This window comes from Lissotriton vulgaris, chromosome 7, assembly GCF_964263255.1.
Source record: "Lissotriton vulgaris chromosome 7, aLisVul1.2, whole genome shotgun sequence".
NCBI lineage: Eukaryota > Metazoa > Chordata > Amphibia > Caudata > Salamandridae > Lissotriton > Lissotriton vulgaris.
The window spans coordinates 151,070,156-151,095,430 of NC_141695.1; positions in this window are offsets into that span (position 1 = coordinate 151,070,156).

The following is a 25,275-nucleotide window of genomic DNA, read 5'->3' on the forward strand; positions in this document are numbered from 1 at the left end:
CCAGAGGTCTCATGTAAATATTAAATTGGGTGGGGCTCAGGGCAGAGCCCTGAGGCACCCCACACATAAGTGGCTGCTTACTGGAAACAATATCTCCCTCAAAGACCTGGAAGAAATGCTCCTCCAGGAAGGAGTTCAGCCATGTCAGTGCCACGCCCGACACCCCCATGCCACTAAAACGATGTAGTAAAATGGCATGGTTAACCGTGTCAAAAGCGGCACTAAGATCTAATAGGAAGATGGCTGCTTTGCCGCCCCGGTCTAGCAGACTCCTTGTCTCCTCTATCACGGCCAACAGAGCTGTCTCAGTCCCGTGCTGGAGACAAAACCCCGTCAGAGACGTAGAAAGCAGTCGTTTTGATTCCAAATGGAAAATAGTACACACCAACAAGCCAGGCACGTTGGTTTGGCATCTGTGACATCACCAACGCAATGCGACTCCTCCTCATGATGTAGGCATCATGCGTGGAACCGGGAAAACATACACACATCTTGTTTTTCATTCATTGATATGGTTCTGGGCATGCTTTTTCTATCCAGCTTCAATCTTTGCCATCCTTTGTTTGTTTGGAGTTTTTTTTTCTCTCTTTAACTTATTATCTATCCCTCTATTTTTCTAGATCTATATTTTGTGTTTTCTTCTACTTTTGGTTACTTTAAAACTACTTTTTTTACCTCTTCTTTTATTTACTTTTTTCCTATTCTCTTTCCTATTTATTATTTTCATTCCTGTCCAGGACCAATGCAAAGGGAGCCGGGAAGGAGAAAGGGAAGGGTCCCGCACCCCGTTCCCGGCTCCAATGCGGGAGATTGAGGGGGGAGCAAGTCATAGCCCAGGAGATTTTTAGCGCGGTGGAGGTAGCCGCACTGATTTTGTATGTCCAGCGCCGCCTCCCCAAGACCATCACAGCAGGCAGCAGGGTCACTGGTGGGAAGCTGTGGGGAAAGGTGTGCCAGGCCATGTATCGGCAGTCTCGGGTCTGGTGCACCTACAGCCAGGTCACGCACCGGTGGTCCAATATCCTGGACCGTGAACCCGACCTGCTGGACCTGCTAGGCATTGAGATCCCTGGGCTTGGTGAGTAGCAGTAGCTATTTAATCACTACTTTGTTTTCTCCTGCTCTATGTGTATATCATATTACAAATGTTTGCTTTTTCTTAAGAGCAATAATGCTGCCGATTACATTGTAGGTAAATTATGTTTCAAAATCTTCTGTGATTGCATTGCAGCTACACACCTCGCCTGCTCAGTGGAGGTGCCACTATGCTTACTTGTTTTCGATTTTGTGCTCATTTCATTGGCCTGAGTGATTATGTATAAGTGTACTTTACAGAACTGCGTAATTCTAGACACTAAGGGGCAGATTTACAATTACTGGCGCATCCCTGCAAATTAGCAGGGATGCACCAGCAATTGTGCGCCATGCCTCTACCACCCATGATGCGCCACATTTACAATGCCCTTGGACATCAACCCACTAGAAGCAGAAATAATACTAACAATCCCCTCGCAGGTACTCCCTTCTGCACATGACCATACGGAAGTTCCAGAGCGGGGCACCAAGGGACAGCCTGAGGACAGTGACCTCATAAACTCTAAAGGAAAATGTAACTTTGGAAAACAATCTCGTAAACAGGCTAAAGCTAGACTTGATAAAACATCTACCTCATTCTCTCCCTACTAATTTGGCGGACTTGGTTGAAGGCCTATTTGAATCTCGCCTGGAGCCAGCACTCGCGAGTATCGCTAAGGACATAGTGGACTCTCTGAACTCTTGTGTTGCTAACCTCATAAAGAAATGTGAACATATTGATGAGTTTATGAGGGCATTTAGGGCACAACATTCTGACCCCAAGTATAGAAGGGTTGAGCATGAGTACCTTAAGATAACAAGGGGACAGGAGGCAGTTTTAGAGCCCCCTCCTTTACCCACTCCTCATGCCAATCCCACGAGCCACACACTTCATGGGCCCAAGGCTGTGTTAAACTCTGGGGGGCTACAGACTATACCTTTAGAGGGCAGGCCTTCAATACCCATTGGTTCCGAGCGTCCTACTGCTGGGTCTAGTAAAACCATTTTACGTACATTACATCTCCCCCCCGATGCTGCACCTTTAGAGGCAATCCTAACTGGGGTACCATGCCTAACAAGTGGCTCAGAGGAAACGGATAGTGACCTCCTACTTAGAACTAAAAGGTGGTGTTCTCAGTTCAGTAGCGGGAGTGTTTATGTTGCATCGAATATTATTCTGGCCAGACGGGTTGGGTGGGTGGGGAAGAGAGAGAAATGTATACCTGGTGATTGTGTGGTAGTTAACTTTAACAGGCCAAACATTGTGGATATCCTGTTGTGGGATGGTTTGGAGCTTGATGGTTCTGGCATTAGGCCGCTTCCTCTGGGTTATTTTTATCCCCCACCCTCCCACTTACATTCTAAGCCCTATTTACCAAAAGTACTAATGCCCCCACGCCTCTTTGTGGGAGTTTCCAATACGAAGAATACCTCTTACCAAACACGTCAGGCTACAATGAGGGCAGTGGGTCGGGCTCGAGCCTCCCATAACTCACCAGTTCAACCTACTTCAGGAAATGACTTAGGAATTATTGTGTCAAACAGGTTCTCTCCCCTCTCCAATTTAGACACTAATGACTAACTACCACACATACAGTCGGAAGGTTCTGAGCAGAATAAGCAGGATAATTGCTGTCCCTCCCACAAGTTACTCAGTTGGAATGTGGCGGGGTTAAGAAACAAAGTCACTGATGAAAGGTGGACACACTTTGTGACTCAACACGATATAATAGCCCTTCAGGAAACATGGGATACAAGTGAAAATTATTGTCTAGATGGGTACTGCAGCTTTTCTGTGAAGGCGGTCCCTGGGCTTGGTGGGAGACCTAAAGGAGGACTGTACACCCTCATATCACTTAAACTGGCCAGCTTCTTCAGAAAGCTGGAGGTAGCTTCAGCTAACATCTTGTGTCTAGAATGGGTCAGTCCTAGTTATCCTACTCTTTAGTAGTACATTTCTATAATGCTCCTGAGAAGGACACACAGAATTATCATTTACACTTCTTGGCAGACTTTTTAGATAATTACAAGTCAACACACGATGCTTTATTCAAAGTAATTCTAATGGGCGATTTTAATATACATCCATGCAGATGGGATTGCCTAGCAGATTCCGAAACGGGCCCCCCTGGTTCAATTTCTACCCACTTCGAACATAAAGCACAAGGGGAAATACTGGAAGATTTACTTGCTAACATGAACCTGTTTGAGATGGACGGGGCTAGGGGGGAGGTTCAGGGTGCCGACTTTTACAGGCAGAGAGGCTGATACAGTGATTAACTTTTTGTTTGTTTCAGCTGGAATAGTTAATGTGGCTTACTCCTACGAAGTTGTCTTTTCAGCCTTTAGCAATCATATGTAAATGTAAATGTATTTGAGCTTGTATAGCGCACAGCTACCCGCAGTGGGTTTCCCGGCGCTTGCTTAGGGAACCCGTCCTGGTATTCCCCTGTGAGATAACCCCGGCAGGGTATCCACAAGGTAAAAGCCAGGCATCCCGCCGCGAGGGGCCGTTGTGGAGATTAAGCAAGCTATTGCCCAGAGTCGCAGAGTGTGAACCCGTGAGTCGAGAAGGCACCGAAGCGAGAATTGTCGAGTCCGTGGAATTTTTTGAGCCCAAGACCCGCCGAGGCGGGGAATTGAACCCTGGTCCAGGGCCGTTCTCAGATTCCGGGTCTGCCGCCTCTAACCCCTGAGCCACACTTCTCCACATATAAAACCTTGGTATTGTCTCTGATCCTTGGGGCTGAAAGGGCTACACGAGAGAAGACACTGGTCGCCTGTGCAGATACTTTGACTCCTAAGGACCAGGGTAGGAGACTAAATTGGGCCTAGGTGGTCCCAGTCACCTTTATGCTGGACCTTGCGACCAAGGTACATGTAGAAATGGCGGTCTGCTTAGATAGTATGGCAGATGGTAAAGACATCATTGACTCCTATGTGGCCATTTGTACACAAATTAGTCTTGATCTAAAGTGTAGCAAGAAGGGGGATGGTGTAAATCCACCAAGGCGGTTTGATCTGAAGTGCTCAAGTGCTCTCAAAGAATTAATGCAGGCACTCAAAGAAATACCCAGAAATCGTGAGCTTGTTATTATAAACTGGCCATGACTACCCGAAAAAAGGCTATTAAAAGGGAGGCCTGGGAAAACCTCATGCCAACTGATGTCCTTAGAGACAGTAGTAAATTCTGAGCCACGATTAACCATTCATATTTTTCAGGTATAGACAACTCGATTATGGATTGTGTGATCCCAGATGAGAAATGGGTTGCCCATTTTAGCAAGATATATGACAGTGAGGAGGAAATCACAGAAGAGCTGGGCTGGGCACATTCGCACTCAGTTCCTCCTTTATGTTTTAAGGAGGCTGAGGTACATATGGCCATGGAGGAGATGACGAGAAACAAGGCGTCTGGTCCAGATGGCGTCCCCGCAGATTTATATAGGACCCCCCTAAACTTTTGGGTAAAGACCTTAACTAATGTCTTTAATTCCACAGCTACTTCAGGGTTTCCCCTGTCTTGGGCTACTTCCACGATAATACCCGTCTTTAAAAAGATCCTGGGCAGAGTCATTCTGCAGAGACTCGGAGATCACCTGAAGCGGATGGGGGTCCTCTCTAACCTTCAATATGCGTTCAGGTCTAAAAGAGGCCCCCTTGATAAAGACCTCAATCTCCATATGATAATAAGCAAATACACCCAAGCAAAGGAGTGCGTCCTATGTATGGACCTTATGGATCTGTCATCGGCCTTCAATCCGGTCAATCGAGCTAAGCTCTGGACCATCCTGTCTGAAATGGGGATAGGCCCGTCACTGGTGAACTTCCTAGCCGTCCTGCATCAGGGACTTTTAGCCTCCGTTAGAACCAATAAGGAGGGTGGGTGCACCAGGTCTTTTAGCTCCAAACGAGGTGTCAGGCAGGGTTGCATATTGGCACCCCTCCTGTTCACCCTCTACATTAATTCACTTGAAAAATCTTTGGTAGGAACTACACCAGATATTCTGCATGCAGGGGACTCTGCAGTGCCAGTACTTCTCTACGCGGATGACGCAGTGCTATTGGCCCGCACAGGTATAGTGCTCCAGAAACTACTGGATGCCTTTGGTGAATTTATGCAATCCTTATATCTCCAGATTAACAACAAAAAATCACATGTAATGGTTGCGGGTAAACAGTTTAAAGCTGCTAAAATAAAACGATTTGCCTGCAACGGAGAGGAGGTATCTAGGGTCCCAGTATTTACCTATTTAGACGTCATTTAGGTGTCATTTTTGACGAAAGGGGTACGTGGTGTCCTCAATTAAATGCGAAAGGTATTGCTGTTAACAGATCAACCTCAGCCCTACTGGGCTTTGCAAAACGCCTGGGCTCACGCCCAGTAGAGGCTCTGCTAACAGCATACAAGTCCAAATGCCTGTCAATAGCAATGTATGGTGCCGCCCTATGGGGCTTTTTACCTCAAGGCAAACTACAGACTGTTGAGAATAAATTTCTTAGATCCCTGCTAGCGGTCCTCCAATCTACCCCAACGCTCTCGATTCATACAGAGTTGGGACTGGGGTACATCACAGACCAGTTACACTTGGCCCCAGTGATCTGCTGGGCTAAAAAATGGCTCAACACTGAAATTACATTAAATTACATCATTCTCAAAGATGGTATGGCACTTGACAGAGCAAATAAAATCCCTTGGTTATCATATATCAAAGCCACTCTGAATAAACTGGGTAGGCCAGATTTATACACATTCCCAAATTTGTTGCAGAAATTTGACGTTAAATGGATTAAGGATAATTTCCTGGGCTTAGCTGTACAGGAACGGGAAGAAGTAGAGGTGCTAAAGTCTGGGGTCAGAGCAAATCATTTGCTTCTGACTACTCCACAAATTGAACCCTACCTGAAAATTGTCACCCTGCCGTACCACCGGCATCTCCTTTTCAGATTTAGATTTAATATCATTTCGTTTTCCCTGGGGCATTTTCCTGTATGAGGCAAATCAGATCTGTCCATCCCCTGCAGCTGTGATAACTTTTCGGACCAATCACTAATGCACTTTATTATGTTTTGTGGCCACTTTGATGACATCAGAAAACAGTACCTGGTCCCCATATTGAGAGATGCCGGTTTTTCACAAGTATGGCCCGCATTCCTATACCTACAATTGTTGGGTAGTACCAGGGTAATCTTTGGGGTCGCAAGCTTCTTGGTTGCTGCTATGCGCATTAAGACTAAAAGAATGTTTCCCAGGTGTGATTTTAACTTAGTCAACTTTTACCCTTTTGTATGTTAAGCAATTTTACCCATACATTATGTATTTTATGATTATCATAACGAATTGATTTAATAGTGTTTTAATATATGAACTGTTTTGATTTTTAATGTATTGGAACTGCTTTTATGATTTTAATTAATCGAATAAAGTATGACTTGACTTGACAGTCCTTCCTTCCTGCCACTAAGAAGAGATAGTGGTGGTGGTTTGATAGTTTGAGTATATTATGACTGGTTATTTAGCAGGAAACTTTTTAGTGTTCAACTTCTCACTGGTCTGCAATCATGATGGACTGTGTCTGTCACTTCGCGTGCTGCGGAGTGCTGCCTGCCAGTCCTAGTCGAACTTTTTTGTAGTTGGTTTAGTGAGTTACATAACTTTCCAAGTAGACGGTCTGCGAATGCAGCAATACTAATATCCTAGTATACCATATCAGATAGGTCAATAAATATAGTGCAATTGTTGTCTATTTCCCCGAAACAAGTTGTTATTGTTTTTTTGAAATGTTTTGTTGTGAACAATCATCCATGTTTGTGTCTTTCTTTCATGTTGTCCATTAGCACCCCCCAGGGGCAAGGAGACACAGGAGGAGGTAGCGGCACCAGCGGAGAAGGGACAAGATCAGGAAGGCCAGGATCGGTACAGCGAGGCTCCTCTGCTGACCCCAGTAAGTTTTCCTGTTAATATTAATAATTATACTTCCCTATCTTTTACATCACCTATTTTTTCCTAACGTTCCTCATTCGATTTTTTCTAAATCGTCTTTGGTCTTCTTGTAGACTGTTTCTAAATTCGTATCCTGCCTCTACTATGACTCCCCATTGTACTACTAGATTATTATTAGTCTGTCTGTGTAGCTAACTAAGCTTGCACATTTGGCAAAAGGTGTTAAACAAAATTCCCATTCTATTCAGCAATAGCTCTCTGCACTGAGTGCAGTCCTCTGGGTTGTCCATAATGTCTTTGGAAGTCTTCTAAATGTTTATGCTTTGACAATTCCCAACAATAAAATGTCAATGGCCACCAAGAAAAAATAAGATACTAGTTTACTTTTTGATTGGATAGGAGGACAATCCATACTACTACTGTTGCAGGGACTATTCTGCACAAACAGAACTATGGACACAAAATAGTGCATTGTTTATCAATTATAATAGGCGCAGTTAGACTTTCCACTTACCTCCGTCGTAACAGAATTTAAACCCCCAATCTCCTTACTGACTAGCTAGTGTGTCAGAGTCATTTATCTCCCGAATTCATCGATGATTGATCCCCAATGATTATACAACCCAGGACATAAGACTACGGAGTCAGAGTCCAAACCTCTCAGAGCCACGGCCTCATGCTTGCAAATTGCAAACCCTTTCGCTCATTCACTCATGACCAAAAACCACAGAGTCTATGTACTTTTTAAAGCTTTATTAAAAGTAAAACCATTTATTAAAATCAAGTTCAGCATAAAACATAAACAGTGGATTGAAAATTGAAAAGTTCTTAGTGATTTAACACATTAATTGTGGGCGAGCCCTCACCAGGTTGAAAATTCAAGTCTTCTGTGTGGTGCTGAATCGTTGCTTACTCCGTCCAAGTGATGATGATCTGATCTTGCTCTTGTTCTTAGGAGGGAAGCTTCTGTCTGTTATGAGAAAAATGGTGCGTGTTAAAAAGCAAGCATTCATCAGTTGTGCCAAAAAGTGCAGCAAGACATGTTACAGCTAAGCATAACTAAAAAACACCCTTCCCTGAAAAAAGGGCAATAGTAGTTTAAACTAGAGAGTCACAAATTATTAAATTTGTTTGTGTAGTCGTAGTAAAATTTTTTCATTCCTAGACAAAATACTAGGGAGTGGTGTATATGGCATCTAAGAATCTGAAATGTATTTTCTAGGCGGAACATCAGCACAGCCATCCACCGGTGCCGGGGCCAGCATGGAGGTGGGCACTCCTGGGGCGGAGGCGGTGCAACAGCCTGCGGGAACTCTGTGGGGGATCCCACGGGAGTGGCGGGCAGTGGTAAGCTATTATATTCCTTACTTATTGAGATTGCAGACTGCAGAGTGTGCTCTCGGCACGGGTGTATATGTTGTACAGTACAAGTATACTTTACTGTTAAGAAGACTTACAAATGTTTAACTAAGTTTATCAACCAGGTAGTAGCCTCCTCTAAATTGACTTCAACTCAGCTGTGAAAGTTTTATCGAGAAGCCAAGTCAGATCAGAGATGAACTTGATGGATGGGAGGAACAAAAAGGGAACGAAGGGTGTAGTAAGTGTGGAAGGACGAGCGAGTTAAAAAGTAATGATGACTGGCAAAGAATGATACGTGTTTTTGAATGCTGCCCGAGGTGGCTGGGAATATGATGCTTGGCCGGTTGAAGGATGAATGCAAGGGTGGGTGGAAGGAGAAAGGGAAGAGGACTGCCTGGGTAGGTGAAACAGAAACTGTATGTGTGCACAATATATCCTTTGGTTCAAATTCAAATGCAAGTCAAGCACGGATGCATGGCTTGCGGTTTCCAAAGTAAAATGAAAATGTTGTTTTTCCGTGAGAAAAACTAAGGTTTGTCCAGTTGAGACATTAAGAAGAATGATTGACATTTACTTTGAATGGATGGATGCCTGGATCATGGTACAATCTGACTCATAGATAGCATATGTGTATGTAGACAGAGTAGACGGTCACTGGATGCAGTAAGTGTTACTTTAAAGAGCATGTAACACTGCACCCGCATATCCGTTCCAATGTAGCAAAGGCTAGGAAAAGAAGTTGTAATTTTTCCGAATACTACCATGAATAGTAGCAGTAGTTTGTATTGCAAGCACAGCATATATCTGGCGTTTACGGGGGCTACTCACTACCTCTGTTAATAATTTTAGTACAACTCTGTCATTCATGTGTGGCCTATCAGTGTTCACTCAATAAAAAACAAAGCACCTAAAGTCATCCCATATGTAAGCAAATATCCTGTGAAGGGATAGATAATCATATTATTTATCTTCTTCATTTTCCTTTTCTAGTAGTCATTTGCACTGTAGGGTGAAAGTTAAATTAATTAAGCAGTAGCCCTTGTAACAGAGTATTCTCAGTGCCACCCGTAATAGAAAAGTAAGAGCTTCTCCACCTGCATGTACTGGACTAGTACAGTAACGCAAGTCTGTGTCATCATGGCTTGCGTCTGGTTTTCCCGGGTGCAAGTTGACTGCCCTGGCATAATGCCGGCTTCCAGAAGTTTATATACCAATTTCGCTAAACAAGAGAATAGAAGAAGAATAAGACTGGTGTACTGTCATAGTTGACTCTAATGTAGTGAGTCCATATAGTGCTCGTAGAATTGATTCCTGAAACTCCCACTAATGTTAGAGCAGAGGCTGACTAACTGGGAGGTCAGATAGATACCGGCCACAAATGTTATGTACTGTGTTTGCAAGTTGCTAGTTCTACTGTGACACAACTTTCTGCTGACTTATTTTGTGTTAATCATGAAGAGCATTGGTTACAGTATGTCTTTCTTTCTTCATATAGATGCTCCTTCCAAACTGACACAGAAGTAGCTGGCTAGACGGGCCCGGCAAAGGAAGCTGGAGGCGGTTGCCGCCGAATATCGGCGGCTAGTGGCCCAGGAGGAAGTGGACACGCAGTCCACCACAACACCGCGACAGCTGCATCCTCCTTCGCGCTCCCTGGGTCAGCCAGTCAGTGCAAGCCTCCAGCGGTACAGAGCTGTGGTACCGCAGCCACCCGGCACCGCCAAGCAGCCAAAAAAGCAGCTGCCCCCCACAGCAGGTGCAAGGCCCGCATCCACTGCCTAATCCTCAGGGTGTCCAACCTTGAGCAGGAGATGAAGAGAATGAAGAGCCTGCTCAAGAAGAACCTCCGCGGGGAGCAACGGGCCAACCTGGCCAAAGGACACCGCCAGCGGCAGTAGAGGAGGAGAGACTGTCTCTTGCCCCTTTTTTAAAGACTTTTGGGGGGTGGGAATTGGGAGTTGGGTTTTTTCTTGGACTTTGGGGACTTTTTCACGGACATTCTTTAGGGTTAGGGAGCAGGGTAGGTCGGGTCTTGCGGGATAGTTTATTTTTGTTATGGATTTAAATAATCATTTACTTTCAACTTAAACATTACATACGTGTTTTTACTTGTTTTGCGGGGGAGGCGGGGGGGTTAACTGTTCGTTTGTTTTTCTGGAACTTAACTGGCTGCTTGATTTAATTGTCTAAGTAATCGCCCAAATGTTTACAAAAGTAAGTGCCACTCACAGAGTTAGTGAATTCAATTGTCCTACTACTTTAGTAGTACTACCGTCAGTCGCTCCTCTCTCCTCCTACTTCATTATTCTTCCTCCCCCCAAATGCTTATCTTACGAATGTGTTTGAGAATAGGCCTAGGGCGATCCACAGGGCTGGCTGCATGGCAACTAGCGATAAAGGTTGGCAACCTGGGCGGATGAAATGGAATCGTTGTGGTGCTAGTGGTGGTACACAATGGCAGTAGCAGCATATGAAAAAAAAGAAAATGAAACCTTGAGTGGCCTGAGCGGATCATTACAACAGTACGATAGATAGCATAGTAGACAAGAACAGTGCCATAATTTAGCCTAACAAATGCTAAAGTTTCCAAAGTATACTAGTTGCGTGGAGTTTGGCTTTGGCTACTACAAGAAATAGTACTGAAGGTGAAGGGCACACCAGCGTAATCACTCTCCACGTGTAAGGAGGATGTTTTCTGCTGCTTTGACCTTATCCTCCCCAGCAAAAGTGTGTAGTGTAGTTCCTATTTTCCCCATAGGCCCTGCGCATTGCAATAACATAAACAGCAGTTTAGACGTAGAAGTGCGTTCTTCCAGGTCTCTTCTGACTATGCTAAACTTAATTGGGTTTGTACCAACTAGCTCAGAGGTCACTGGAAATGTTCTTGACTGAATAGGAATTGATCAGCTTCCCTGGCACAGACAAGAAGGGATTCAGTTTTCCAACAACCGCATAAACATGACCACTTTGCTCCTTAGAATAAGAGTCAATCTCTAGTGTTGTGTGAAACAATAGACAGTTATTTTACTCAGTCAGTTGTACAGATTACTTTCAACATTGTGCAGAGAATAGAGAGACAGGTGTTTTCAATAAAAGGTATTATTTATTGAACAGTCTTTCTTCTCATGCAAGAGAAATGAATTGCCACAATTGCAAGACTTGTTATTATAAAAAGTGCGTACAGTAAAAAGAGGATTGCGAAATAATACTGTAAAAGCATTGATATGGTTTCTTAGCCATACAATGGTTAAAATGAATAAAATATGTACATTCATACATACATTTAGCTAACGTACTCAACTGGTGCTTCTAACTACGCCTACCCCAGTGTACCTGACCTAAGCCTAATACTTGGGAGGGAGTAAGTAGCAGTTTAAGTTAAGTTGGTTTTGCCAAGGTTTGCTTCAAGAATTCTCTCTATGGGTTTAGTCAACACCATACCTCTGGAATAGAATGTTGGAGGTCTTGTATCTCCTTCCAGGACTCGATATCCCAGTCACTCGCAAGAGTAGGCTGGAAACGCCGGAGCTGGGTTTTCTCGGCAGGAGAAAAGACAGCGTCTCTCTCAGCGCATCAAGGAGGTGGAGGGGCAGCGTCAGTCGGCTGCTTGCATCTGCTGGGCTCTGCAAGGGACAGCTGTTCGGCTCCTGTATTCACCTCACCATCGTTCGCGCTTTGCTTAAGGCATCGCTGGTAATATTTATACCTGAAAGGTGCCTTGTTTGATGTAAGTTTTTGGACATAAGACGTCAATAAAGATGTCACTAGGAAGTGATCGTCCTTTCAGTGCTCATTAGAGTTCTATTAATAATCAAAACATAGCAAGCGGGGCTTTCCCAGGTTGCTGTGTTTTATCTTGTTGAAGAACTTGGAGTGTAATCTAGGAATCTTAGATAGGGGCTTCTGCTGTGTCATGTACTGTAATGAGCTGCAGAGGCGAGTTTCTGAAATATGGCTGAAATATGGCTCTGATCGTTTATGCCATTATAGGGGTATGAATGGATTATAGCCATATAGGGGCAAAGGTCACAGTATTGATCGGGGTCCTAGATTAGAACACGACAAGTGTGTGGAGTTATTGTTGTAATTTGCTCACACCTCAATGAAAACCACACAGCCCGGGGGAAGAGGGTTAGGGTTTGAAACTTGGATGGGAATGGGGTTTGTGGGGAAAGGTTTGTGGAGAGAGGAAAAAAAACACAGCATGGACAAGTGAAAATAAACAAATCTTTGGATACAAAGCTATCCATAAATCTTCTAAGGGACATAAAGGAAGTGCATGCACTAGTGCATGCATGAAGTTGTTTGCTAAATGGATAAGTTACTGTAAAGTAAGTAGTACTTTCTACAATGCACTAATTATGAAGAAACAATGTGACAGAACAGGTCTGCTGTAATTATGCAATTTCACTTGCCTATCTGCCCTCAGGGAGAAGAACCACTTAGTACATTAAATGAGTTTAAAAAATAGCAAAGAAAAAAGTATACAATGGCTGGAGGGATGAATTGAAGCAGAGAGCAAACAAATGCACAGAGTCACACTCACAGAAGTTCACAGCAATAACATTACTTAAAAGATGAGTAGAAATGAAGATGGATACTGTAACTGTATGTTGTTGTAGTTGTCCTGTTGAATTTGGGAAGTTGCATGCATACAGCCATTCCTCTTTTTTGCGGTACTCCTTCATTCCATCTGACGCTCTGCTGATCAATGTTGGGGACCAGAAGACACCTTGTCCACTGCCTGCCTGCTGGATGCTAAATTGCGGGTCGCTAGGCCTGAGGGCATCCTTTTTACCATTGTACAGGGTAAAAGCCGGCCTGTAATTGTTGATGGAAAAACAGGAAGCGATATTAAAACACCACGGAGAAAAAAATATAAGGTACGCTGTGTAGTGCAAAAATAACACTTTCAGTTTCAGAGTCGACAGTACTACAAAACATACAAGCATCATTTCGAAAGTGCATACTCTGAGCCTCCTTTTCAAGGATAAATTAGTGTGGGCGAAATTTGCGGATCTTTCCCCTGAAGCTAGGTGTAAAGTGTAAACTGCGATTTTAGAACCCTAACCCTAGGCCCTAACCCCCCTTTTTCACCATGGATTTTATCCAAAACACTTGCGCCCGATATTAGACCTTCCCAGCAATGCCCCCAGAGCCGTCAACCCACCCGAAAAAAAGGAGAACACCCCCAAACAGGCAAAATGCAAAAATGGAAAATGTGACACTTAGAACATTTCAGCCCTACTTCCAAAATCAATCCAAACGCGCTCTGCAGCTAGGCCCTAACTCCATTTTCCACAGTGGATTTTCTTCAAACCACTTGCAACCAAAATTAGGCATAGCCAGCAGTGCTCCAAGACCCCCTAACCCCTTCCCAAACACCAGGAACCCCCCCAAACAGCCCCCAGAAAACACCAAAGTGAGCGAAAATTGGAAAAAAAATTCACCATGTATTTTCTCCAAACCACTTGATTCCGATAATATTCCTTCCCCGCATTGCCCACAGACCCCTGAACCCACCCGCAAAGAAGCAGAACAACCCCAAACAGGCAAAAAGCAAAACTGGAAAAAGTGACACAGAAAAATGTAGGCCTAGTTCCAAGATCACTCCATGTGCGCTCTGCAGCTAGGCCCTAACTCCCCTTTCCCACCATGGATTTTCTTCAAACCACTTGCAACCAAAATTAGGCATGTCCAGCATTGCTCCAAGACCCCCAACCCCCCCCAAACACCAGGAACCCCCCGAAACAGCCCCCCAGAAACACGAAAGTGAGCGAAAAGTCTGAAAAGTGAAAAACTTTTTCACCATGGATTTTCTCCAAACCACTTGATTTCGAAATTAGACCTTCCCCGCATTGCCCCCAGACCCCTGAACCCACCCGCAAAAAAGCAAAACACCCCCAAACAGGCAAAAAGTAAAACTGGAAAAAGTGACAGAAAAATGTAGGCCTAGTTCCCAGATCACTCCATGCACGCTCTGCAGCTAGGCCCTAACTCCCCTTTACCACCATGGATTTTCTTCAAACCACTTGCAACCAAAATTAGGCATGCCCAGCATTGCTCCAAGTCCCCCCAACACCTCTCCAAACACCAGGAATCCCCCCAAACAGCCCCCCGAAAATACCAAAGTGAGCGAAAATCGAAAACAAAATTCACTATGGATTTTCTCCAAACCACTTGATTCCAATATTAGACCTTCCCCGCATTGCCCCCAGACCCCTGAACCCACCCGCAAAAAAGTGGAACACCCCCAAACAGGCAAAAAGCAAAACTGGAAAAAGTGACACACAGAAAAATGTAGGCCTTGTACCCAGATCACTCCATGCGGGCTCTGCATCTAGGCCCTTACTCCCCTTTCCCACCATGGATTTTCTTCAAACCACTTGCAACCAAAATTAGGCATGTCTAGCATTGATCCAAGACTCCCCAAGACCCCCCAAACACCAGGAATCCCCTCAGCTCCCCGAAAACATGAAAGTGAGCGAAAGGTCCGAAAAGTTAACAACTTTTTCCCCATGGATTTATCTCCAAACCACTTGATTCAGAAATTAGACCTTCCCCGCATTGCCCCCAGACCCCTGAACCCACCCGCAAAAAAGCAGAACACCCGCAAACAGGCAAAAAGCAAAACTGGTAAAAGTGACTCACAGAAAAATGTAGGCCTAGTTCCCAGATCACTCCAAGCGCGCTCTGCAGCTAGGCCCTAACTCCCCTTTCCCACTATGGATTTTCTTCAAACCACTTGCAACCAAAATTATGCATGACCAGCATTGCTCCCAGACCCCCCAACCCCCCCAAACACAAGGAACCCCCCAAACAGCCCCCCGAAAACACGAAAGTGAGCGAAAAGTCCGAAAAGCGAAAAACGTTTTCACCATGGATTTTCTCCAGACCACTTGCTTCCGAAATTAGACCTTCCCTGCATTGCCCCCAGACCCCTGAACCCATCCGCAAAAAATCAGAACACCCCCAAACAGGCAGACAGCAAAACTGGAAAAAGTGACACAGAAAAATGTAGGCCTAGTTCCCAGATCACTCCATGCGCGCTCTGCAGCCAGGCCCTAACTCCCCTTTCCCACCATGGATTTTCTTCAAACCACTTGCAACCAAAATTAGGCATGCCCAGCATTGCTCCAAGACCCCCCAACCCCCCTCCAAACACCAGGAACGCCCTCAAACAGCCCCCCGAAAATACCAAAGTGAGTGAAAATTGAAAAAAAAAACATGGATTTTCTCCAAACCTTCCCGGCATTGCCCGCAGACCCCTGGACCCACCCGCAAAAAAGCAGAACACCCCCAAACAGGCAAAAAGCATTACTGGAAAATGTGACAGAAAAATGTAGACCTAGTTCCCAGATCACTCCATGCGCGCTCTGCAGCTAGGCCCTAACTCCCCTTTCCCACCATGGATTTTCTTCAAACCACTTGCAACCAAAATTAGGCATGCCCAGAATTGCTCCAAGACCCTCCAACACCCCCAAACACTAGGACCCCCCCAAACAGCCCCTCAAAAACACAAAAGTGAGCGAAAGTAAGAAAAGTAAAAAACTTTTTCACCATGGATTTTCTCCAGACCACTTGATTCCGATATTAGACCTTCCCCGCATTGCCCCCAGACCCTTGAACCCAGCCACAAAAAAGCAGAACACCCCCAAACAGGCGAAAAGCAAAACTGGAAAAAGGGACACTTAGAAAAATGTAGGCCTAGTTCTCCGATCACTCCATGCGCGCTCTGCAGCTAGGCCCTAACTCCCCTTTCCGACCATGGATTTTCTTCAAACCACTTGCAACCAAAATTAGGCATGCCCAGCATTGCTCCAAGACCCCCCAAGCCCCTCCAAACACCAGGAACGCCCCCAAACAGCCCCCCAGAAAACACAAAAGTGAGCGAAAAGTCCAAAAAGTGAAAAACCTTTTCAGCATTGATTTTCTACAAACCATTTGATTCCGATATTAGACCTTCCCCGCATTTCCCCCAGACCCCTACCCACCCGCAAAAAAGCAGAACACCTCCAAACAGGCAAAAATGCAAACACTCACGCTTAGAAAATTTCGGGCCTACGTTCAATTCAGTCGAAATGCGCTCTGCAGCTAGGCCCTAACTCCCCTTTTCCACCATGGATTTTCTGAAAAACAAATGCAATCAAAATTAAACTGTGCCAGCAGTGCTCCCAGACTCCAAAACCCACCCCCAATAACCTAGAAGCCCCCCAAACAGCCCCCCGAAAACAGGAAATTGAGCGAAAAGTCAGAAAAGTGAAAAACTTTTCCACCATGTATTTTCTCCAAATCACTTGATTCCGAAATTAGACCTTCCCCGCATTGCCCCCAGACCCCTGGACCCACCCGCAAAAAAGCAAAACACCCCCAAACAGGCAAAAAGCAAAAGTGGAAAAAGTGGCACAGAAAAATGTAGGCCTAAATGTAAATGTAGTGTATCTTGTATAGCGCACAGCTGCCCCAACGGGGCGTCCCAGCGCTTGCTTAGGGAACCCGTCCTGGTATTCCCCTGTGAGATACCCGGCAGGGCATCCGCAAGGTGAAAGCCAGGCATCCCGCCGCGAGGGGCCGTTGTGGAGATTAAGCAAGCTATTGCCCAGAGTCGCAGAGTGTGAACCCGTGGTTCGAGTAGGCACCGGAGTGAGAATTGTCGAGTCCGTGGACATTTTTGGACTCAAGACCCAGCCGAGCCGGGAATTGAACCCTGGTCCCGGGCTGACCTCTGCTTCCAGGTCTGCCTCCTCTAACCAGTGAGCCACACTTCTCCACCCAGGCCTAGTTCCCAGATCACTCCATGCACGCTTTGCAGCTAGGCCCTAACTCCCCTTTCCCACCATGGATTCTCTTCAAACCACTTGCAACCAACATTAGGCATTCCCAGCACTGCTCGAAGACCCCCCAACCCCACCCGCAAACGCTAGGAACCCCCTAAACAGTCTCCCGAAAGCACAAAAGTGAGCGAAAAGTCAGAAAAGTGAAAAACATTTCACTTTTTCATCATGGATTTTCTCCAAACCACTTGATTCCGATATTAGACCTTCCCCGCATTGCCCCCAGACCCCTGAACCCACTGGCAAAAAAGCAGAACATCCCAAACAGGCAAAAAACAAAACTGGAAAAAGTGACACTTAGCAAAATGTAGGCCTAGTTCCCAGATCACTCCATGCGCGCTCTGCAGCTAGGCCCTAACTCCCCTTTCCCACCATGGATTTTCTTCAAACCACTTGCAACCAAAATTAGGCACGCCCAGCATTGCTCCAAGACCCCAAACCCCCTCCAAACACCACAAACCCCCCAAACAGCCCCCCGAAAACACGAAAGTGAGCAGAAAGTCCAAAAAGTTAAAATCCACTCCCAATAACCTAGAAGCCCCCCAAACAGCCCCCCAAAAACAGGCAAGTGAGAAAAAATGGAAAAACTTTTTCACCATGGATTTTCTCCAAACCACTTGCGTCCGATATTAGACCTTCCCAGCATGGATTTTCTTCAAACCACTTGCAACCAAAATGAGACCGTCCCACGAGCGCTCCCAAACTCCTCGACCCACCTCTAGGAGGCTGTGATTGTTTTCTGTTTTTTTCACCCTTGCAGTATATCTAATTGTATTCAGCAACTCCAGCAGGCAACAAAGCTCCAATTTTACATGAACTGCTGTCTGGACTCTGCATGGCATAACAACACTACACTGGCTCGACCTCTCCACCACGACTAGACAAACATGTAGTTCTGCTGTAGTAGTTGTTGTTGACTGGTTTACCTGTTTGCCACTCACAAATTAGACATACTTCTTCCGTAAACCAACGATGATGAGCCATCCATCCCAGCGAGTGACTGTAAAGAAAAAATATGTATTATTTAACTTGGTATATTGGCACACAGTGAGTCGAAGGACATTTAACATATTGTAAAATGCAATGTAGTGGGCCCTACATTTGAAGTACAATTTCAATTAAACAAGGTAAAAAATAGCATAGTAGACTTTAGTTACTTTAAGTGTGTAAAAGATTACATAATACCAGAAGAGATTCATTTCATGCACAACAAACAAACAGCAATTGCTTGCTTCCATCAGAGCCAGACAGACATTGATGTCCACTGCATGCCATCTTCTCATTATTCGGTCATTACCTGTTCCACTTTTTGTCTGCATATTCTTCTGGAAGTGAAGTCCCACAAAGCAGCCTCTCCTGTCAATTTCAGATGTAACTGTGTCAGCCATCATTAATGTGGACTCATTCATTCCAGTCCCACTTGAGGGGACTCGTCTACGAAGACAAAGTTCTTTCTTCATTGTGCGTAATCCAGCCATCTGCTGTGAGGGAAATGGATAGGAGTCTGGAGGAGGAGGATAGAGGAGCATGACTGAGTTCTTGTGAACTTGTGAACCTGAGGAATGCAGACTGCGGCACCTTCAAATCAATAAGGAAATAAGTGTAGGCAGTTCTGCTGATGGGCTTGTTGTGATTAGGTGATTAAAGTTTTGTTGTGGTAAAAGTTGCAAAACAAAGAAAGACACACAGGAATAAAAGTGAATAAGGACAAAAAAGAAAGTAAGTCATTTTCAGGGCTCGGTGTCAGGGAAGTAGAGCTCGTCCTCAAACTCTGCGAATTGAGACGGGAGTAGGTCAGGTAACAGAGAAGAACTGCCCTCATCTAAGTCGGTGTCCTCTTCTTCCACCGTGCATTCACTTATTTTGTAATCTGGTGGTATGAAGTGCTGATTCATCTTGATCATTGTTAACCTCTCCACATTTTTGGACGAGAGGCGGCTCCTTTTTGAAGTTACAATGCCACCAGCAGCACTGAAAACACATTCAGAAGACACGCTTGCGAGTGGGCAAGACAGGTAATTTATAGCCAGGTTTGTGATCTGTCGCCATAGATGCCTTTGCCCATACCAATACACCAATGGGTTCTGATTAACATAGACCTCTGTTGGGTCATCCAGATAGGCCTGCACCATCGACTCAAGGTTCTCCAGGTTTCCTCCACTTTGTGTACTTTGTTCTGTGGCCTTTGCATCTCTGGAACGAGCAAACCCTTGCTGAGTTAGCCAATCCGCTTCCGACAATATTATGGCTTGGCCTGGTGCGGATGATGATACGGTTGCTGGTGTCGTTAACGGCTGAGAGGGAAAGTGACTCACTTCGGCCACAGATTCAGAAGTGGACCTGCTGATTCAGTACTGCTACTGCCGCTTCCTTCAATTTGCTGCCGCTCTCTTTCGAACCGAGTGGCTGACACAGCTAGCCAATGTTTGTACTTTTTAACATCTGCTTCATCAAAAGGAATGAATGCTTAGCTGGCTACTGCCTTTTTGTACCATGGATCCAGAATAGTGGCACAAATGTAATGTTGTTCTGTATGTATGTTTTGAAGCATTTGATTGCCAACTAGGCGGCTTAATAAGATCTCCGCCAACTGATATGCGTCTTGCTTCGCAGTATCAACTTTGAATGTTGAACACACCGCCTTCAATTGGTTCTCTAGCATGCGCAACAATGGGATAGCTTTGCCCAAAGTACAGTCCGCCCTGCTGACTTCTTGTGTGAAGACCTCAAAAGGATGAAGTATGTCTGTCAGGCTTTTAACTAGCTTCCAGTCCTCCAACTCTAGCCACATGTCTTTCATAATAGAACCCAGTCCAAAGACATACTGATTGATTACCACCCACTGCTCAGAAAGACGCTCAAGCATGTAGAAGGTTGAGTTCCAACGTGTTACCAATATCTAATTGTATTCAGCAACTCCAGCAGGCAACAAAGCTCCAATTTTACATGAACTGCTGTCTGGACTCTGCATGGCATAACAACACTACACTGGCTCGACCTCTCCACCACAACTAGACAAACATGTAGTTCTGCTGTAGTAGTTGTTGTTGACTGGTTTACCTGTTTGCCACTCACAAATTAGACATACTTCTTCCGTAAACCAACGATGATGAGCCATCCATCCCAGCGAGTGACTGTAAAGAAAAAATATGTATTATTTAACTTGGTATATTGGCACACAGTGAGTCGAAGGACATTTAACATATTGTAAAATGCAATGTAGTGGGCCCTACATTTGAAGTACAATTTCAATTAAACAAGGTAAAAAATAGCATAGTAGACTTTAGTTACTTTAAGTGTGTAAAAGATTACATAATACCAGAAGAGATTCATTTCATGCACAACAAACAAACAGCAATTGCTTGCTTCCATCAGAGCCAGACAGACATTGATGTCCACTGCATGCCATCTTCTCATTATTCGGTCATTACCTGTTCCACTTTTTGTCCGCATATTCTTCTGGAAGTGAAGTCCCACAAAGCAGCCTCTCCTGTCAATTTCAGATGTAACTGTGTCAGCCATCATTAATGTGGACTCATTCATTCCAGTCCCACTTGAGGGGACTCGTCTACGAAGACAAAGTTCTTTCTTCATTGTGCGTAATCCAGCCATCTGCTGTGAGGGAAATGGATAGGAGTCTGGAGGAGGAGGATAGAGGAGCATGACTGAGTTCTTGTGAACTTGTGAACCTGAGGAATGCAGACTGCGGCACCTTCAAATCAATAAGGAAATAAGTGTAGGCAGTTCTGCTGATGGGCTTGTTGTGATTAGGTGATTAAAGTTTTGTTGTGGTAAAAGTTGCAAAACAAAGAAAGACACACAGGAATAAAAGTGAATAAGGACAAAAAAGAAAGTAAGTCATTTTCAGGGCTCGGTGTCAGGGAAGTAGAGCTCGTCCTCAAACTCTGCGAATTGAGACGGGAGTAGGTCAGGTAACAGAGAAGAACTGCCCTCATCTAAGTCGGTGTCCTCTTCTTCCACCGTGCATTCACTTATTTTGTAATCTGGTGGTATGAAGTGCTGATTCATCTTGATCATTGTTAACCTCTCCACATTTTTGGACGAGAGGCGGCTCCTTTTTGAAGTTACAATGCCAGCAGCAGCACTGAAAACACATTCAGAAGACACGCTTGCGAGTGGGCAAGACAGGTAATTTATAGCCAGGTTTGTGATCTGTCGCCATAGATGCCTTTGCCCATACCAATACACCAATGGGTTCTGATTAACATAGACCTCTGTTGGGTCATCCAGATAGGCCTGCACCATCGACTCAAGGTTCTCCAGGTTTCCTCCACTTTGTGTACTTTGTTCTGTGGCCTTTGCATCTCTGGAACGAGCAAACCCTTGCTGAGTTAGCCAATCCTCTTCCGACAATATTATGGCTTGGCCTGGTGCGGATGATGATACGGTTGCTGGTGTCAATAACGGCTGAGAGGGAAAGTGACTCACTTCGGCCACAGATTCAGAAGTGGACCTGCTGATTCAGTACTGCTACTGCCGCTTCCTTCAATTTGCTGCCGCTCTCTTTCGAACCGAGTGGCTGACACAGCTAGCCAATGTTTGTACTTTTTAACATCTGCTTCATCAAAAGGAATGAATGCTTTGCTGGCGACTGCCTTTTTGTACCATGGATCCAGAATAGTGGCACAAATGTAATGTTGTTCTGTATGTATGTTTTGAAGCATTTGATTGCCAACTAGGCGGCTTAATAAGATCTCCGCCAACTGATATGCGTCTTGCTTCGCAGTATCAACTTTGAATGTTGAACACACCGCCTTCAATTGGTTCTCTAGCATGCGCAACAATGGGATAGCTTTGCCCAAAGTACAGTCCGCCCTGCTGACTTCTTGTGTGAAGACCTCAAAAGGATGAAGTATGTCTGTCAGGCTTTTAACTAGCTTCCAGTCCTCCAACTCTAGCCACATGTCTTTCATAATAGAACCCAGTCCAAAGACATACTGATTGATTACCACCCACTGCTCAGAAAGACGCTCAAGCATGTAGAAGGTTGAGTTCCAACGTGTTACCACCTCCTGGATGAGTCCTTTGACTGGCAGTGTACGTTCTCAGCTCCTTCTGGGCCTTAAAAGAATGGCTGAAATGTGTGCAGATTCTTCGGCAGGTGGTCAGTAACTTGCTGACTGTATTTTCTTTTTTCAAGAAATCTTGCAAAACCAAGTTTATACAGTGCGCCAAGCACGGCACTCTGAAATATTGACCTTGCTGCATGGCCTTATCTACATTGTTGCCATTATCCGAGGAAACATAAACAATCATGCGCTTTCTTGGAGACAGCGATTGAAAGACCTTTGTGTTAAACTCATCCAAAGTGTTTACTGCAGTATGAGATTTCTCCATGGCAAACATGGCTACTGTTGCATGTTTCCGAGTAGCTTGAAAACTTTTGTCCTGGTCAAAACATGCGCTTATCTTTGCTCTAACTCCTGAAAAAGAGATCCAGTGTGCAGTGCTGCACATGTAATCAAGGGCTTGGCAACTGGTCCACATGTCTGTTGTCAGGTGTATAGTGTGAACAGCACTCTTCTGCAAAGCTGCCCCAATCACCTACAGCACATCTTCATGTAGTGCTGGAACCGCAACTCTGGCAAAATAGGACCGGCTAGGAACCTTCCATTTAGGGCAGAATGTTGCCATTAATTCTAGAAAACCCACCCCTTCCACGAAAAAAAAGGGAGAAGGTCCAGCGCTAGCATTTTAGCCAGCTTTGCGTTATACAGACGCGCCATTGGGTGGTTGCGTTCAAATGGCGCATCCGACCAAAGCATGTTTCTAATGGTGGGCTGGTGTTTTTTACGGGATGATGATGATGATGGCTTCAACCCAGTTAGGCTCATTGGTTTACTTTTTTGCATTGGTGTCTCTCCCAGACTCTTAGTGTGCCTCACAAATGTTGCAGGGGTAGAGGGTGTGCTGCTGCCAGGGGTACTGGGTGTACCTGAAAAAATGTCTGTCGCTTCTTCAGATCCCCCACCCTGCACGATAGGCCCCTCAGCATCATCATCAGATGCAATATCAACAGATACATTAGGATTTGTTTTACTTTTGGCTCCCTCCTGGATCTTCTTTAGGTGTGGCTCCCAAATGAAAGGGTGGTGTTTTAAGAGATGACCTCTCTGGCCTCCGGTGCCATAGTTGGTACCAAGCTTACCACGACTAACCCACATCTTACAAATGGAACAAATGGCCATGTTTTCCTGCTTTTGGCTAACACTAAAGAAGTCCCAAACTGGGCACTGGAAATGTCTGCTGGTGGTGAAGGTGCTACTTTCACTTTCAATGCCAGATGAAGTGGAGGATGGCGTTGATTTGAATTTAAATTTATTTTGAATTTAAAATTATTCATAAAGCGCAAGTACAACAGCGGTTTCATGGCACTGCAACTAACAGATATCTGGGCGAAGGAGCTGGAGCTGAGTAAAAAGAAAACAAAACTGCTAATGGACTAATTGAAGGATTTGGTAAACAAATGAGCTTTGAGCTGTTTCCGGAATTGCGGATACAGGGTTAAGGCTCTGAGCTCGAGAGGCAGGGAGTTCCAGAAGAGCGGGGCAAGGGTCGCAAATTTCGAGCCTCCCCATTTCTTTCTCCGGAACCGTGGGACTGTGAGAAGGGATTGAGTAGATGAACGCAGTTCCCTGGAGGGAACATAGGGGATGAAATTTACTGTGTTGTGCACTTATTACGGCACCACTACTTGAGGTAATGGAGGTCGTGCTGGATGGAGGTCCATGCCAGAAATATAGAAGCTGTAGGTGGTGTTGGTGTACTAGTTAATTGCGTTGGTGGTGGTACCAGTTCGACGCCACCCACATCCCGTTCAGCAGCATTTCGGGATAGGGTAAAAATGTTTGTTTGCTGCATGCCAGCTGAGGCTGGAGTCACATCTGCGATGACTGGGTCGTCGTCAGATTGTTCAGCAGAATACACCACTTCTTGTTCGTCGTCCTCACCCATAATTAAAAGCTTTGCGGCAACCTTCCTTTTAGACTTAGCTACCTTTGTCGGCTCATGGCGTGCCTCACTCTCAGACTCAGAATGCATTGCTGTTTGTGCTGGGTTCCAATCAACATCAAGGTCAACAGAAAGAAGGGGGCTTGTAGAAGAACTTGTAGTATCTCTCATTGATGTTTTTCTTGCTGGAGATCTGGAAGACAATGAATCATCAGGAGGAGTGGCTTCATCAGATGATACCTTGGCTTGAATGTCGATTTCCTGATGTGCCCCTACTTCTTGAGAAACAAGCATTGTGGGCACTTGTGCCGCTCCATCCAACTCTAGTTGCGCCTCTCCATGCACCTCTCCTTGCGCATCTCCTTGCTCCTCTCCTTGCGCCTCTCCTTGCGCCTCTCCTTGTGTCTCTCCTTGCGCCTCTCCTTGCGCCTCTCCTTGCGCCTCTCCTTGCGCCTCTCCTTGCACATGTACTTGGGCTTCTACTTGCTGCACCTGTGGTTGTTGTTGCAGCTGTGGTTGTTGAACACTCGTCAGATGAGTTACAACCTGTGTTGATTGGATGCTACTTTCTTGCGATGAGCCAACATCACTGGTCGATGGTGATTGAACAAGTAAAGTGACTGCCTATGCAGCACTCATGGACTTGGGCCTAACTTGGCGTGGTGGTGGCAATGAGTCCAATGAAGCAGAGGTGCTGCTCCCAGCTTGGTCCCCGGCAGACCACGCTGCTGCTGCAGGCGTAGTTTTTTTTTCTCCCAAAAAATGTGGCGGGTTGGCACACCAGTCCCTTTGGTAAGTGGCGTCACTTCCTTCTTCTGCTCCTTCTTACTGGCACGAGTTGCAGAGTTGTCTGTGGCTGCACGTGACATTGTGCTGCACACACCGCAGCAGGACTTCTTCCTGACACTGATGATGAACGATGAGGCTGATTTGTCTTTGTGCACCTAAAAGCAAACGAAGCCCGAGGAACAACAGTTAAATAAATGTTGCATATGTCGCGCTTCAATTAATAGTTTGCAAGTAGGCATTTATTACTACACACACCCCAAAATGGAAAGACCAAAAATAAAAATTGAAAATGTATTTCTA